Source organism: Lissotriton vulgaris, chromosome 11 (assembly GCF_964263255.1).
Source record: "Lissotriton vulgaris chromosome 11, aLisVul1.2, whole genome shotgun sequence".
Taxonomy (NCBI): domain Eukaryota; kingdom Metazoa; phylum Chordata; class Amphibia; order Caudata; family Salamandridae; genus Lissotriton; species Lissotriton vulgaris.
The window spans coordinates 101,682,507-101,698,336 of NC_141699.1; the positions used below are offsets into that span (position 1 = coordinate 101,682,507).

Below are 15,830 nucleotides of genomic sequence, written 5' to 3' on the forward strand. Positions count from 1 at the left end.
ACCCACGATCCGTCCACAACGGAACTCCAGCCCCCGAACACCCCAGTATCGGCTGGCCCGGGCCCCCGTCAGCACCACTGCCCCGGCCCAGCCGCCATCTTTGGACACTACATAACAAGGCCGCGTGGCCTCGGCTCGACCCCAACCCTGGGCCTGGCCAGGCCCCGACATCGAGGCACCATCATCCACCCAGGGGGTGAAGAGACCACTTGGCAGGTCAATGGGAGAAGGAGTGTCAATGGCTCCCCTCCGCCAGGTGTCGATCGCCCCCGGTCTCCCCGGGCGCTGGCTCCAACCCCCTGCTGGGTGTCTGGACTCCTTCATCCCGGACCTCCCGACCTCCAAGTGCGAGGGTACGGACATCAAAGGAGACCAGACCTATAACTGGGGCAGCTCCAGAGCAGGAAGGCAGTTGTATCTTGGAGTCGAGAGACACCGTGAGGAACTCATCCTTGAAGGCCTGTTGGCGCTGCCGCGGCCCTTTCTTGTGAACCATCTCCGAAGCCTGCTGGCGCTGCCGCGGCCCTCTTCCACGTGAACCATCGTCTTGGCCTGCTGGCGCTGCCGCGGCCTTTCTCATCGTGCACCATCTTCGTAGCCTGCTGGCGCTGCCGCGGCCCTCCTCGTTGTGAACCATCGTCCTAGTCTGCTGGCGCTGCCGCGGCCCTCCTCGCGGTGAACCATCGTCCTAGCCTGCTGGCGCTGCCGCGGCCCTCCTTGCTGTGAACCATCGACCTAGCCTGCTGGCGCTGCCGCAGCCCATCTGTGCGGACCCCCAAGCTCGAGGATTGTGAGCTTCCCTCTTGCCGCACCTGTACCGGACCGGTACTAAGACTGTCCCGCTACCCCTTTCCCCTTCAGAGACTAGAATTGGGAGGATCCTCGTGTCCTGACCCCACTGTATCGTATCACCTTACCTCAAGATTCGTATATAAAGTGTGTTGAACTCATCCTTGTGTGGTGTCCATCTGTGGGGGGGAAGTTACTTGTCTGTACGATCGCCGGAGACGGCCCTCACCGGAGGCCTCTCCCCCTGTACTCGGCCGACCCCCCCGGGTCCCCGTCTAACAGTACCGATAGTTGCTTCCTGGAAATCGGGTATAAAGAGGGTCCAGCCTCTAATTCCTTATGTTTTGGTTTAGGCTCCTTCCCCACGCGACCGAGCATACTTCTGGCGCGCCTTTGTTATCATCTGCCAAACACCGGGTAAGCCTGGATATTTTCTTCACTCCCGCACTGCCTTGCATGTCGGCTCATAGCCTTTCCAACTCCTTGCTCCTTTGTTTCATTTAGGAGACTGATCCCCGCTCACCCCTTAACAATCGGAACTCAATACCTTGTTCGTTCCGACCCTGGGTAAGAAACCTTTTGTTTTTATTCCGCAATTGATATAAATGAAAATTAACCACATGCTAACAAACCGCTTTCGTTATTCTTAGATCCAAAACACACGCCGTTCTCTACCTGGCCGGCACCTACTGTGGTCAGGCTGATCCCCTTGGTAAGCACCTGGTAATTGCGGCATGCCTACTTTGCTCACTCCGTTCTCACTGAAATCGGACTTCTTACCAATATTCTCACGACCATTCGCCGTTTATCGTCGTTCATAGACCCTCACTTTTGGCACTTTCATCAGTTAAGTCACAACCTTGCTCACCACTAGTGTAGTGATTACCATCACAGTCACTATACAATTTTTCCAGAGCATCACTTGGCGTAATGTACAACCTGTACTTCTGTCTCTTCTAAATAAGGGCACAGTTTTTCTGATCCTCCACGCCCAGTTTTCTATGTATAGGCCCTTAAGGCAGCAGTCTTGTCACTATTTTATGTTAGTCACTATTAGAGCTTCTCTAAGTTTACATTTTACGGTATCCTCAATACGCGTCTTTCCCTGTATGATTTTTTAGGTTTCGCTATTCGATGCGCATGCATCGAGCTTGCGAGGATATAGGGCTTTAAACAAAGTTTAACTAACTGGGCGATTTGGTGCTGTGCCCGTGGCTTTTAGGTCAATGCGCAAGCGCATTGACCTAAAATGCGCGTGCACATCACCAAATCGCCGTCTGTTCCCTCAGCCGCGCTCCAGGCCCCTGCTGCTTTCACACCCTCTCCCCGCTCCGCCCCCTCCCCTGCCCGACGTGTCGCATTTCTCCTCCCCCCTCCCCTTCTCTGCCTTCCCTCCGTCTTGTTTTTTTTTTACCCGCTCCACCCCCTCCCCTGCCCGCCGTGTCGCATTTCTCCTCCCCCCCCCTTCTCAGACTGTGATCTTGGCCGGATACCGGCTACGGCTCATTTTTTAGGGCTCGCCTGCTGTGCGCCGGCCGTGTAAAGTGCACTTCAAAGGCCGCTCTCCCTGCTCCGCCCCCTGTAAGTGCTCTTGTTTTACTCTTCAGTACACACTTTTAGAAAGTGCATGCCTCTGCTCTCAATCTCCTTCACCCCGGAAATCCCCGCTCCTCTGGTCTTTTAAACCTCCTCTCCACCGGTTTCCATTCTTTTTTCGAACATTTCTCCCACCCGTCGTCCTTCTCTGTAATCCATCCCGCCCCCTCCAGCGACACGTTCTTTGTTTCCCAGCCTCTTGCTGGTTTTTTTCACATTTATATAGCGCAAAATCGACCTGAAGGTTTTGGAATTCTTGGTTTTTATTTACATGTTACACAGCTCGTACTGCTATGGAACATGGATTAAAGTAAACATAAACAGCGCTATGGAGCAGTAAATGTTGCCGGCGCTGCTGTGCAACATCATTAAAAAGCATTGCCAACACCAGTAGGTCTCACAAACATACGACTATACAAGCTTGATAAGTATGAGCCACCCGCAACCTTTTATTGCATCATTTTGCCAGCTGTGCACATCAGATAATTTGCACAATACACAACACCATTAATTACAGCAAAAAGAGCTGAACTGCAAACCTCGAGCCAATAGGACAAGGACAGTGGGTGCAAGACAGTCATGGGGGGGAACTTGGTCCTACACTTTTAGAAAGCCTATTTTGCACTGTGGTAACTTGCACAAGACATTTTTGAAGGTTTCCTTCGTAGCCAAAATAAAACCACTGGATGAAATTGAGAATCTGAATCCAGAGACGCTGTCCTTTGGTTTTAAGCTCAAATCTCTCATAATCTGTTATTATAGACTAATTAAGGATTTTGTATTTTATTTATAACTTTGTATAAATCCTGTTCACTATATGCAAAATGTATATGCAATGGTTTTAATTAATCATGCATAATACAAAATTACGGTACCTTACACTTAATAGGTCTCACGTAGGCAAAACTTATTGGCTTTGCCAATGTCTTTTGTTTTAGTCTTAAAAATTTGCCAGCTACATGTACACACTATACTTGTTCAAAGTTAGCCATGCGCATTTCAGATATAGGTTTCTCCTGTCCCAGTTAAATCTGTTTCATGAGCGTTCACTTTGTTTCCGATTTTCTGAGCATGCTTTACATTTTTTAGAATTCACAATGTTTGTGTACAGTGTATTGGTGCTGAACCGTTCTCCTTGCTTCTTCAGCCAAATGGTCACAGTGGCCTAAACAGTTAAAGCATTTTCACGGGCTGTTGTGACTAGTCACAAGTACAAAAGTACATAGCATTGTGGAAGTTGTAGCCCTCGAATATTTTTCAGGCATCATACAAGTATATGGAGGTTGGTCTTAAGATTCCATTTTGTTCCTTTTAAGCCATACTGGCACTCCACTGAACTCCATTATTGTTAAAATCCACCCCCTCCGTCATTAGTTGATTGGAAAACCCACGTGCTAGTGCCGTCCGGCCGTGTAAAGTGCACTTCAAAGGCCGCTCTCCCTGCTCCGCCCCCTGTAAGTGCTCGACATGAGACAAATGCATTAATCTGTAGACGGTAAGGAGCAAAGAGAAAAGCATGCAGCCCAAAACAGGAAACTCCCTACCTCAATATTAGCGAGCATCTCTTTCACCCTCGACCCAAGAAAATAACAACTTTCATGGCATGTAATGCTCAAACTATTCTAATTCCAAGATATACAAATAAAAGATGGCCAAGTGATTGCAAACAAAATACTCTAACTAGGCTGGCAAGTACATGGATAAACATTTTGTGAGCTGGAAAAAATAAAATAATCTCAATTCAGCACACAAAGAAGCACTCACCGGCTGCATAAGCGGCATCTGGCCAGGCATCATTTGAGAGGGTGGCATGCCTCCAGGACCCATCTGTCCAGGGCCCATTCCTGCCATCATGCCAGACGGGTGCATGTACGCAGGCTGTCCTTGCATTTGCATCATCCGTGGACTTTTGTTCATCGACTGCATTCCCGGCTGCATGCCTGATTGCATGCCCCGAAGAAGCAAAAAAGCCAGTTTTAGCCATCAGCAGGCACAGGCTCTCACTAACAATGGCAGAGTGTATATTGCATTGATGGGTCATATCCAGAGCTTAGCCACACGTTTCAGAAACCATTTACTATATATCGATTTGCCACATTTTACTTAAAAGGTTTATGCGGAAAATCAACTGCAACTGTACTGTAAATCTGAGAAACTGACAAGCAGTCCACACTGCAAGAACACAGTACATTAGACTGTACATCAAAGGCTTTCACGGCCGGCCAGCCGTGCTTTCAGTTTCACTGCCGGCCGGCCGTGTAAAGTGCACTTTAAAGACCGCTCTCCCTGCTCCGCCCCCTGCTGCGGCCGTGTCGCATTTCTCCTCCCCCCCTCCCCACAGCAATGCCCTCCGTCTTGGTTCTTTCAAGGTAAGTGTCCACCAACACCACATCCACCACCACATCCACCACCACCACATACACCACCACATCCACCACCACTTACACCACACCCACACCCATCACCACTACATCCACCACCACCCCATCCACCACCACCACTGCATCCACCACCACCACCGCATCCACCACCACCGCATCCACCACCACCACATCCACCGCATCCACCACATCCACCACCACATCCACCACCACATCCACATCCACCATGACATACACCGCCACATCCACCACCACATCCACATCCACCGCATCCACCACCACCACCACATCCACCACCACATCCACCACCACTTTCACCACATCCACCACCACCACCGCATCCACCACCACCACCGCATCCACCACCACCACCGCATCCACCACCACATCCACCACCGCATCCACCACCACCACATCCACCAACACTTTAACCACACCCACCAACACCACATCCACCACACCCACCACCACTACATCCACCACCACCCCCATCCCATCCACCACCACCGAATCCACCACCACCACATCCACCGCATCCACCACCACCACATCCACCATCACCTCCACATCCACCATGACATCCACCGCCACATCCACCACCACCACTTGCACCACATCCACCACCACCACATCCACCACCACATCCACCACCACCACATCCACCACCACCACCACATCCACCACCACCACATCCACCACCACATACACCACCACCACATCCACCACCACATACACCACCACATACACCACCACATACACCAACACTTTAACCACACCCACCACCACCACATCCACCACCACTACATCCACCACCACCACATCCACCATCTCCACCACATCCACCACCACATCCACCATCACCTCCACATCCAACATAGGATAGGATGTGAATTTATACAGCGCGAATTGCTGCCCGGAGGCGTCCAAGCGCTAGACATGACATCCACCGCCACATCCACCACCACATCCACCACATCCACATCCACCACCACCGCATCCAAAACCACCACATCCACCACCACCACCGCATCCAACACCGCATCCACCACCACCACATCCACCACCACACCCACCACCACCACACCCACCACCACATCCAACACATCCACCACCACTTCCACATCCACCGCATCCACCACCACTACATCCACCACCCCATCCACCACCGCATCCACCACTGCATCCACCAGCGCATCCACCACATCCACCACCGCATCCACCACCGCATCCACCATCACCACCACATCCACCACAACATCCATCACATCCACCACCATATCCACCACATCCACATCCACCGCATCCACCACCACCACATCCACCACATCCACCACCACCACATCCACCACCACCACCACATCCACCACCACCACATCCACCACCACAACCACCGCATCCACCACCACAACCACCATCACATCCACCACCACATCCACCACCACATCCACCACCACATCCACCACCACATCCACCACCACCACATCCACCAACACCACCACATCCACCACCACATCCACCACCACCACCACCACCGCATCCACCACCACCACCGCATCCACCACCACCACCGCATCCACCAACACCACATCACCACCACATCCACCACCGCATCCACCACCACCGCATCCACCACCACATCCACCACCACATCCACCACCACATCCACCACCACCACATCCACCACCACCACATCCACCACCACCACATCCACCACCACCACATCCACCAACACCACCACATCCACCAACACCACCACATCCACCAACACCACCACATCCACCAACACCACCACATCCACCAACACCACCACATCCACCAACACCACCACATCCACCAACACCACCACATCCACCAACACCCCCACATCCACCAACACTACATCCACCACCACATCCACCACCACCATATCCCCCAGATCCACCACCACCACATCTATGTGTGTGTGTGTGCCTCTGTGTGTGTGTAGGTGCAAATGCAATGTTCTTGGATTTTCGTCACAATAAAATACACTGAACATAATCTTCAGAAAAGTTATTTACAAACATTTAAGCTATTGCCATTATAAATTACAATAACTTTTATTTAAGTATTAATTATTTACAAAATTAAAAGCCATTGTTATTTGTAATATCAATACATCTAAGTCACGTAAATACAACACACATTGGATTACAAATGCTATAGGTGTCACATTTGCGAAAGTTAATACTATTGGCATTGTAACTGACAAAGCTATTAATTTTGCTATTTTCAAAACCAACACATAAATAAAAAAAGTGTCATTTACAATACCAATCGCTCAAACTTTCCTAATGCGAGACCTATTGCATTTCCAATGCTTGTCTATTTCTCTTTTCCCTTAAGGCTATCATGGCTTGTAATATTTAGGCATTATTCAGTCCTGATGATGATCCCTGTGATTCTGTAAATGGGATCGAAACGCCGTCGACATTTAAAACACCATATACTGTGAAATGTACAAATTGCTATGTTAGGCTAGTAATGGTGTTAAATTGAATTTCTTTTACTGTAATATCTACAGAAAACAACAGCTTCTGCCTAAAAATTCTGTTCTATTCTCTGTCCACTTTCCTCACTATGCCGATTTGTATATGTTTGGGTACAGGCTTGTGCCCTTCTCTATGGAATTGTTGAAGGTATCCTTTCAAAACATTCGTTGTTTAAAGTACAAATTGGACCTCTGTCCGGCTGGACATGTCAGTACTTAATATAGTTTCCAACGTGTCTATATTTATTCTGTGCTCTCAATTCTCTTGTGCATGGGACCACTGTTGTCTTCATTAATATGTTCCCAGAGGTCCTGTGCTGACTCGAATGGGTGCCCTTGTTGTTTTGTATAATTGGTATTGTAAATGTCACATTTTTTATTTATGTGTTGGTTTTAAAAATTACGAAATTAATAGCTATGTCATTTACATTGGCACTAGTTATAACTTTTGCAAATGTGACACATAGCATTTGTAATGCAATGTGTTGTATTTTCGTGACTTACATGCATTGATATAACAAATAACATTGGCTGTTATTTTTTTAATAATTAATACTTAAATAACACTTATTGTAATTTATAATGGCAATAGCTTAAAGGTTTGTAAATAACTTTTGTGAAGATTATGTTTAGTGTATTTTATTGTGACGAAAATCCAAGAACAGAAGTGAAATATTAACATATTTTTGTGACATTTGTAATAAAGCTTGAAACACTGAGAGAACATATTTGACCCAGTTGTTGTTGAATTGTTGCACAGATGGATGCTGTGATGGTGCAGTGATGTCGTGGTGGCGACGAGTGATGATGTGGCGTTCAGTGATGCTGTGGTAGCGCATAGTGATGTTGTGGTGCCCCTGAGTGATGCTATGGTGGCCCTGAGTGATGCTGTGGAGGCCGTGAGTGATGCTGTGGAGGTGCTGAGTGGTGTTGTATTGGTGCTGTGGTGGTGCTGAGTGGTGCTGTGGTGGTGCTGAGGTGGTGCTGAGTGATAATGCGGTGGTGCTGAGTGATAATGTGGTGGTGCTGAGTGGTGCTGTGGTGGTGCTGTGGTGGTGCTGAGTGATGCTGTGGTGGTGCTGAGTGATGCTGTAGTGGTGCTGAGTGATGCGGTGATGCTGAGTGATAATGTGGTGTTGCTGAGTGATAATGTGGTGGTGCTGAGTGGTGCTGTGGTAGTGCTGTGGTGGTACTGAGTGGTGCTGTGGTGGTGCTGAGTGGTGCTGTGGTGGTGCTGAGTGATAATGTGGTGGTGCTGAGTGATAATGTGGTGGTGCTGAGTGATAATGTGGTGGTGCTGAGTGATAATGTGGTGGTGCTGAGTGATACTGGGGTGTTGCTGAGTGATACTGGGGTGTTGCTCAGTGATACTGGGGTAGTGCTGAGTGATACTGGGGTGGTACCGAGTGATGAGGGTGAGGGTGTGTGGGGGGTGAGTGAGGGTTGTGAGGGTGAGTGAGGGGAGGGTGAGGGGTGTGGGAGTGTAAGGGGGTGGGGAGTGGGAGGGTGTGGGGGCGTGAGGGGGTGTGAGGAAGGGTGAGGGGATGTGAGGGTGAGGGGTTGTGAGGATGAGGGGTTGCGAGGGTGTGTGAGGGTGTGTGAGGGTGAGAGGGTAAATGAGGGTGAGAGGGTGGGTGAGGGTGAGTGAGGGTAAGGGGGGTGAGGGGATGTGAGGGCGAGGAGGTGTGAGGGTGAGGGGGTGTGAGGGTGAAGATGAGGGGGTGAGAGGGTGTGTGAGGGTGAGAGAGTGTATGAGGGTGAGAGAGTGTGTGAGGGTGAGAGGGTGTATGAGGGTGTATGAAGGTGAGAGGGTGTGTGAGGGTGAGAGGGTAAGTGAGGGTGAGAGGGTGGGTGAGGGGTGAGAGTGAGTGGGTGTGTGAGGGGTGAGAGGTTGTGAGAGGGGGTGTGAGGGTGAGAGGGGGTGTGAGGGTGAGAGGGGGTGTGAGGGTGAGAGGGGGTGTGAGGGTGAGAGGTTGTGTGAGGGTGAGTGAGAGTGTGTGTGAGGGTGAGAGGGTGAGAGAGGGTGAGGGTGTGTGAGGGTTGAGGGTGTGTGAGGGTGAGGGGGTGTGAGGGTAAGGGTGTGAGGGTGAGGGGGTGAGAGGGGGTGTGAGAGGGTAAAAGGGTATATGAGGGTGAGAGGGTGTGTGAGGGTGAGAGGGTGGGTGAGAGGGTGAGGGGTGCGAGGTTGTGTGAAGGTGAGTGGGTTTGTGAGGGGTGAGAGGTTGTGTGAGGGTGAGAGGGGGTGTGAGGGTGAGAGGGGGTGTGAGGGTGAGAGGGGGTGTGAGGGTGAGAGGGGGTGTGAGGGTGAGAGGGGGTGTGAGGGTGAGAGAGGGTGAGGGGGTGTGAGGGTGAGCATATGGGTGAGGGGGTGTGAGTGTAAGGGTTAGGGGGTGTGGGGGTGTGTGAGGGGGTGTGAGGGTGAGAGGGTAAATGAGGGTGAGAGGGTGAGTGAGTGAGGGTAAGGGGGGTGAGGGGATGTGAGGGCGAGGAGGTGTGAGGGTGAGGGTGAGGGGGTGTGAGGGTGAAGATGAGGGGGTGAGAGGGTGTGTGAGGGTGAAAGAGTGTATGAGGGTGAGAGAGTGTGTGAGGGTGAGAGAGTGTATGAAGGTGAGAGGGTGGGTGAGGGTGAGAGGGTAAGTGAGGGTGAGAGGGTGGGTGAGGGGTGAGAGGTTGTGTGAAGGTGAGTGGGTGTGTGAGGGGTGAGAGGTTGTGAGAGGTGGTGTGAGGGTGAGAGGGGGTGTGAGGGTGAGAGGGGGTGTGAGGGTGAGAGGGTGTGAGGATGAGAGGTTGTGTGAGGGTGAGAGAGTGTGTGAGGGTGAGAGAGTGTGTGAGGGTGAGAGGGTGAGAGAGGGTGAGAGAGGGTGAGGGTGTGTGAGGGTTGAGGGTGTGTGAGGGTGAGGGGGTGTGAGGGTAAGGGTGAGGGGTGAGAGGGTGTGTGAGAGGGTAAAAGGGTATATGAGGGTGAGAGGATGTGTGAGGGTGAGAGGGTAAGTGAGGGTGAGAGGGTGAGGGGTGAAGGTGAGTGGGTTTGTGAGGGGTGAGAGGTTGTTTGAGGGTGAGAGGGGGTGTGAGGGTGAGAGGGGGTGTGAGGGTGAGGGGGTGTGAGGGTGAGAGGGGGTGAGGGAGAGAGAGGGTTAGGGGGTGTGAGGGTGAGCATAAGGGTGAGGGGGTGTGAGTGTAAGGGTGAGGGGGTGTGAGGATAAGGGTGAGGGGGTGTGTGAGGGGGTGTGAGGGTGAGGGTTTCATGTGGGACTTCGTCAGTTACAAATGGAGGCTTTGCAGAGTGTGCAAATTTTCGTGCACTAAACCATGCCAAGGTGTGGAGGCGCAGGCGTGCACAGGATAGAGTCATGAAAGCGGGCCGTGTAAACGCCCACAATGTGCATGAACATTTTCAATTTCTTTCCCTCGGTTTCACATATTTTTAAATGTATGCTGGGCTGATCCAGGTGTAAAAAGTGCTGAACAACGAAAAGCTCGTGTGAAATCCCTGCGTTTTTTAGAAAGTTATGGAGTGGAAGGAAATATTGACTTTGGATGGTAATGAGGAAGGAAAAAAGCGTTGTTTTATATGTGTTAGACGGAGACCCGGAGGGTCGGCCGAGCAAGGGGGAGAGGCCTCCTGGCGAGGGCCCTCTACTTAGATCGTACGGACAAGCAACTACCCCCCCACAGATGGACGCCACACCAAGATAGGTTCTGTACACTTTTATAGGTATTCTTAGGCAGGGTAAACTTGATGATACAGAAGGACAAGGATACGATGATCTCTTCAATTCTAGTCTCTGGGGGAAAGGGGGTAGCGGGACAGTCTCAGTACCGGTCCGGTACAGGGGGTAGCTGGTTTATAGCTCTCAATCCTCGAGCTGGAGTGTTCGCAAGTAGGGGCCGCGGCAGCGCCAGCAGGCTTTCGAAGATGGTTCACGCAGAGGAGCCGCGGCAGCGCCAGCAGGCTTTCGAAGATGGTTCACGAGGATGAGCCGCGGCAGCGCCAGCAGGCTTTCGAAGATGGTTCACGAAGATGAGCCCGGCAGCGCCAGCAGGCCTACGAAGATGGCTTACGAGGATGAGCCGCGGCAGCGCCAGCAGGCTTTACGAAGATGGTTCACGAGGGTGAGCCGCGGCAGCGCTAGCAGGCTTTCAAGGACAGTTCACAAAGAGGGGCCGCGGCAGCAGGCCTCCAAGGATGAGTTAGTCTCAGTGTCTCTCGACTCCAGGATACAACTGCCTTCCTGCTCTGGAGCTACCCCAGTTATAGGTCTGGCACCCTTTGATGTCCGGACCCTCGCACCTGGAGGTCGGGGGGTCCGGGATGAGGGAGTCCAGACACCCAGCAGGGGGGTGGAGCCAGCGCCCAGGGAGGCTGGGGGCGATCGAAACCAGGCGGAGGGGAGCCATCGACACTCCGCCTCGATGTCGGGGCTTGGCTGGGCCTGAGGTTGAGGTCGACCCGTGGCCACGAGGCCTGGTCGTGGCGGGTCCAAGATGGCGGCTGGGCCGGGGACGGTGGTTCGGGAAGGAACCCGGGCCAGAAGGGAATGTTGTTGTTATGGGTCGGGGCCCCGTCGGGGAAGAGCTGGGGGGTTGACCCGGCGGCTGCAGGGTTGGTTCTTGTCCGGGGAACAGGGGTAGCAGTGATCCGTGACCCGCCATGCGGGGAGGGGTCAGGCCTACCACGAGGCCTGTCCAACATGCGTCCCCCCCAGCTGAAGGCAGGGAGAGTCACCCATCCTCTTGGGTAATCTCCTCGCCGAGGCGGGAGAAGCGGGACAGGCCGCCTGCGTTGGCGTGGTCGTTGCCAGGGCGATGCTCCACAGTGAAGTCCATCCCCTGCAGGGAGATGGACCAACGCAACCCTTCGGGTTCTCTCCCCGCATCTGCATCAGCCATTGCAGAGTACGGTGGTCTGTTTGCACCCGAAAATGGGTACCGAAGAGATAGGGCCGGAGCTTCTTGAGGGCCCACACTACTGTGAAGGCCTCTCGCTCTATGGTGCTCCAGCGTTGTTCTCGGGCCAGCAGGCGTCGGCTGATGAAGGCCACTGGCTGGTCAACTCCCTCGGTGTTGATTTGGGAGAGGACGGCCCCAACGCCGTGATCGGAGGCGTCTGTCTGTACTATAAATTCCCGGCTGTAGTCGGGGGCTTGGAGCACGGGGGCCGTGCACATGGCTGATTTGAGGTTCTCAAAGGCGGCCTGACACTCAGGAGTCCAGTGTACGGGGGGTTCTTCTTGGACGTGAGTTCTGTGAGGGGTCCCACAATGCTGCCATAGTCTTTTATGAAGCGCCGGTAGTATCCGGTGAGCCCCAGGAAGGCTCGGACCTCTGTTTGGGTGACCGGGGGCTCCCAAGCCTGAATGGCAGCGATCTTGAGTTGGAGAGGGGCCACCTGGTGCCCCAGGTAGGTCACGGACCCTTGGCCGATTTGGCACTTGCTGGCCTTGACTGTTAGTCCTGCTTGCCGGAGGGCGGTCAGGACCTCCCGGAGGTGTTGGAGGTGTTCTGCCCAGTGGTGACTGTACACGGCAATATCGTCCAGATAGGCGGCGCTGAACTCCTCCAGCCCCGCCAACACTTTGTTTACGAGCCTCTGGAAGGTGGCGGGGGCGTTTTTCATTCCGAAGGGCATCACTTTGAAGTGGTAGTGGCCATCCGGAGTGGAGAAGGCGGATCGCTCCTGGGCACCTGGGGTGAGGCCGATCTGCCAGTAGCCCGCGGTCAAGTCAAAGATGCTCAGGTAGCGGGCGGCCCCCATGCGGTCGATCAGTTCATCCGCTCGGGGGATGGGGTGAGCGTCTGTTCGGGTGACGGCGTTCAAGCCCCGGTAGTCTACACAAAATCTGAGTTCTGGGGCGGCGGCCTTGGGGACCAGCACGACTGGGCTGGCCCAGGGACTGTCGGAGGGCTCGATTACTCCCAGGGCCAGCATCTTGGATACTTCTGACTGGATGCAGGCGCGTACCCGATCAGGTACTCTGTAGGCCCTGTGCCGGATAGGGGGGCTATCCCCGGTGTCGACATCGTGGAGGCACCAGGGGGTAACCCCAGGGACGAGGGAGAACAGGTCGGCAAATTGCTGTAGCAAGTCTCGGCAGTCTTGGCGTTGTGCTGGGGACAGGGCAGCGGAGAGGTGGACTCCTTCCACGGAGCCGTCTTTCTCGCGGGTCCTCAGGAGGACGGGAAGGGGCTCGGAGTCCTCTTCAGCCACACTGTCGGAAGGCTAAGTTCAGAGCACACAAAGTGAGGCTTAAGTCTGTTGGCATGGAGGACGGAGAGGGTTCCGGGGGGACTCCAGGTCTACCAGGTAGGTGACGGGGCCCTTTCGCTCCACCACCTTGAAGGGTCCTGTCCATTTGTCCTGGAGGGCGCAAGGTTCGACCGGGGACATGACCCAGACCTGTTGTCCCCGCTCTAACTCGATGGATGAGGTATTTTGATCGTACCATCGTTTCATGTCTTCTTGGCTGGCTTCGAGGTTGGCTTTGGCGAGTTCCCTGAACCGCCGAGTCTGGTTCCGGAGGGTCAGGAGGTACTTGTACACATCAGGGGGAGTATTATGGGTGGTCACCTCCCACCCTTCCTTGACCAGGCTGAGGGGACCCCGGACGGGGTGCCCATATAGGAGCTCGAAGGGGCTGAATCCCAGGGACTTCTGTGGGACCTCCCGGTAGGTAAACAGGAGGCATGGGAGCAGCACGTCCCATTGGCGGCGTAGGGGCTCTTCCAGGCCCATGATCATACCCTTGAGGGTGCGATTGAATCGTTCCACTAGTCCATTTCCTTGCGGGTGGTAAGGGGTCGTAAATTTGTAGGTGACCCCCACACTGTTGCCATAGGGACTTCATGTATCTGGAGATAAAGTTCGTGCCTAGATCACTGACGACCTCTCGGGGGAAGCCCACCCGCGAGAAGATCCCCAATCAGGGCTCGGCCCACCACGGGCGCTGTCACGGTTCGGAGAGGGATGGCCTCGGGATAGCGGGTGGCATGATCCACCAGGACGAGTATGAACCGGTGACCTTGCGATGTCCGGGGCTCCAGGGGCCCCACAATGTCGATCCCCACCCTCTCAAAGGGAGTGGTGACGATGGGAAAGGGTTGTAGGGGGACTTTTATTTTCCGGCCGCTCTTCCCGCTGGCCTGTCAGGTGGGGCAGGCCCGGCAGTGGTTTATTACATCGTTCCGCATTTTAGGCCAGTAGAAATGGGTCACCAGGCGGCTGTAAGTCTTGTCCTGCCCCAGGTGCCCGGCAAGCGGCACATCGTGTGCCAGGTTCAAGAGGAAGTCTCGGAATTGGAGGGGGACCACCAGCACCCGGCTAGCCCCCAGTTCAGCAATCTTTTGCTCACTGTAGAGGAGCCTGTTGTCCCAATAGATCCAGTGGGCCCCCGAGGCATCCCCTGCGCTCTGGGCTATGGCTTGCTGTCGGAGCCCCTCGAGGGAGGGGCGCGCTCTTTGTTCCCGGCGGAACTGTTCCTGAGTGGGGCCACCTTCTTGACGCCACTGGGCCAGCTCCGGGAGGTCTTGGAGTGGGTCCGGGTCTTCGTTGTTGGGCCCCAGGGGACCAGGCTCAGGGGTGGTCTCTTCTGTGACGACCGGCGGTGGAGGTTCGGGCCACTCAGGTTCTTCCGTGGTGGGGATGGCGCGGGCGGCCATGGATCGGGTCGTGGCGCAGACCCATTCAGGGAGACCAAGCATCCCCAGGTGCTCTCTTCGCTCCACGGCTGCCCAGGGGGAGCTCTCGAGATAGTTCCCCAGGAGGCAGTCCACGGGGGCATCATCTCGGATGGTCACCTTCAGCATGCCCGATACTCCCCCCCCCCCCCCCACTCGAAGGGCACGCGGGCCATCTGGCACAGGCTCTCGGAATTGTCCGCAGACCGTACTGGACAAAGTATGTTGGGCAGGTTTTGATCGGGGGTCACCAGATGGCAACGGACTGCGGTCACACTGGCCCCCGTGTCGCGGAGGGCTTCAGCCCGGTGTCCATTAATGGTGACCCACTGGCTGCATTTCTGCGTGTTGGCTGGGTTAGGGGCCCGCGGGACCATGTCCCTTTCTCCTAGACATACCAGGGACATGGCTGCGGGTTCCCACTCGGTCTGGTAGTGCTCACACTCTTCGGCTTCTTCTTCGCCTTGCTCCTCTCCGAGGGCGACGGCGGAGATCTGGAGGCTCACTAGACCTGGGGCCTGGACTGACTGGTTTCTCGGACAGTTTGGATCATTGGCGTAATGGCCGGGCCGCTGGCATTTGTGGCAGACAACGTTGGAGCGGAATCCCAGTCGCGTCGGAGGGCTTCCTCTTCCAGCCGGGGACGGGGGGTTGCTAGTGGGGGGCACAGTGGTGGTGTCCCTGCCCCGACCCTGGCCGCCTCCTCGCGGACGGTGGAACCCCTGGGAGGCTCTGTTTTGTTCGCCCGGCCAACTCCGGGGGACCCGGGTGCTCTCCCATCGATCCGCTTCGATGGCGAGTTTCCGGGGTTCGGTCAGCTTGCTATCGAGAAGATGCTGTCTTAGTTCCACAAAACAATTATTGGAAAGGTGCTCCCACAC

The 15,830-nt window shown here is 54.3% G+C and overlaps 1 protein-coding gene across 2 annotated transcripts in view; it reads right to left on the reverse strand.

Moving 5' to 3' along the window:
- Positions 1 to 15,830, reverse strand: part of SMPD4 (sphingomyelin phosphodiesterase 4) — a 601,593-nt gene that overhangs the window by 572,749 nt on the left and 13,014 nt on the right. The gene's annotated exons all lie outside the window — the stretch shown is intronic.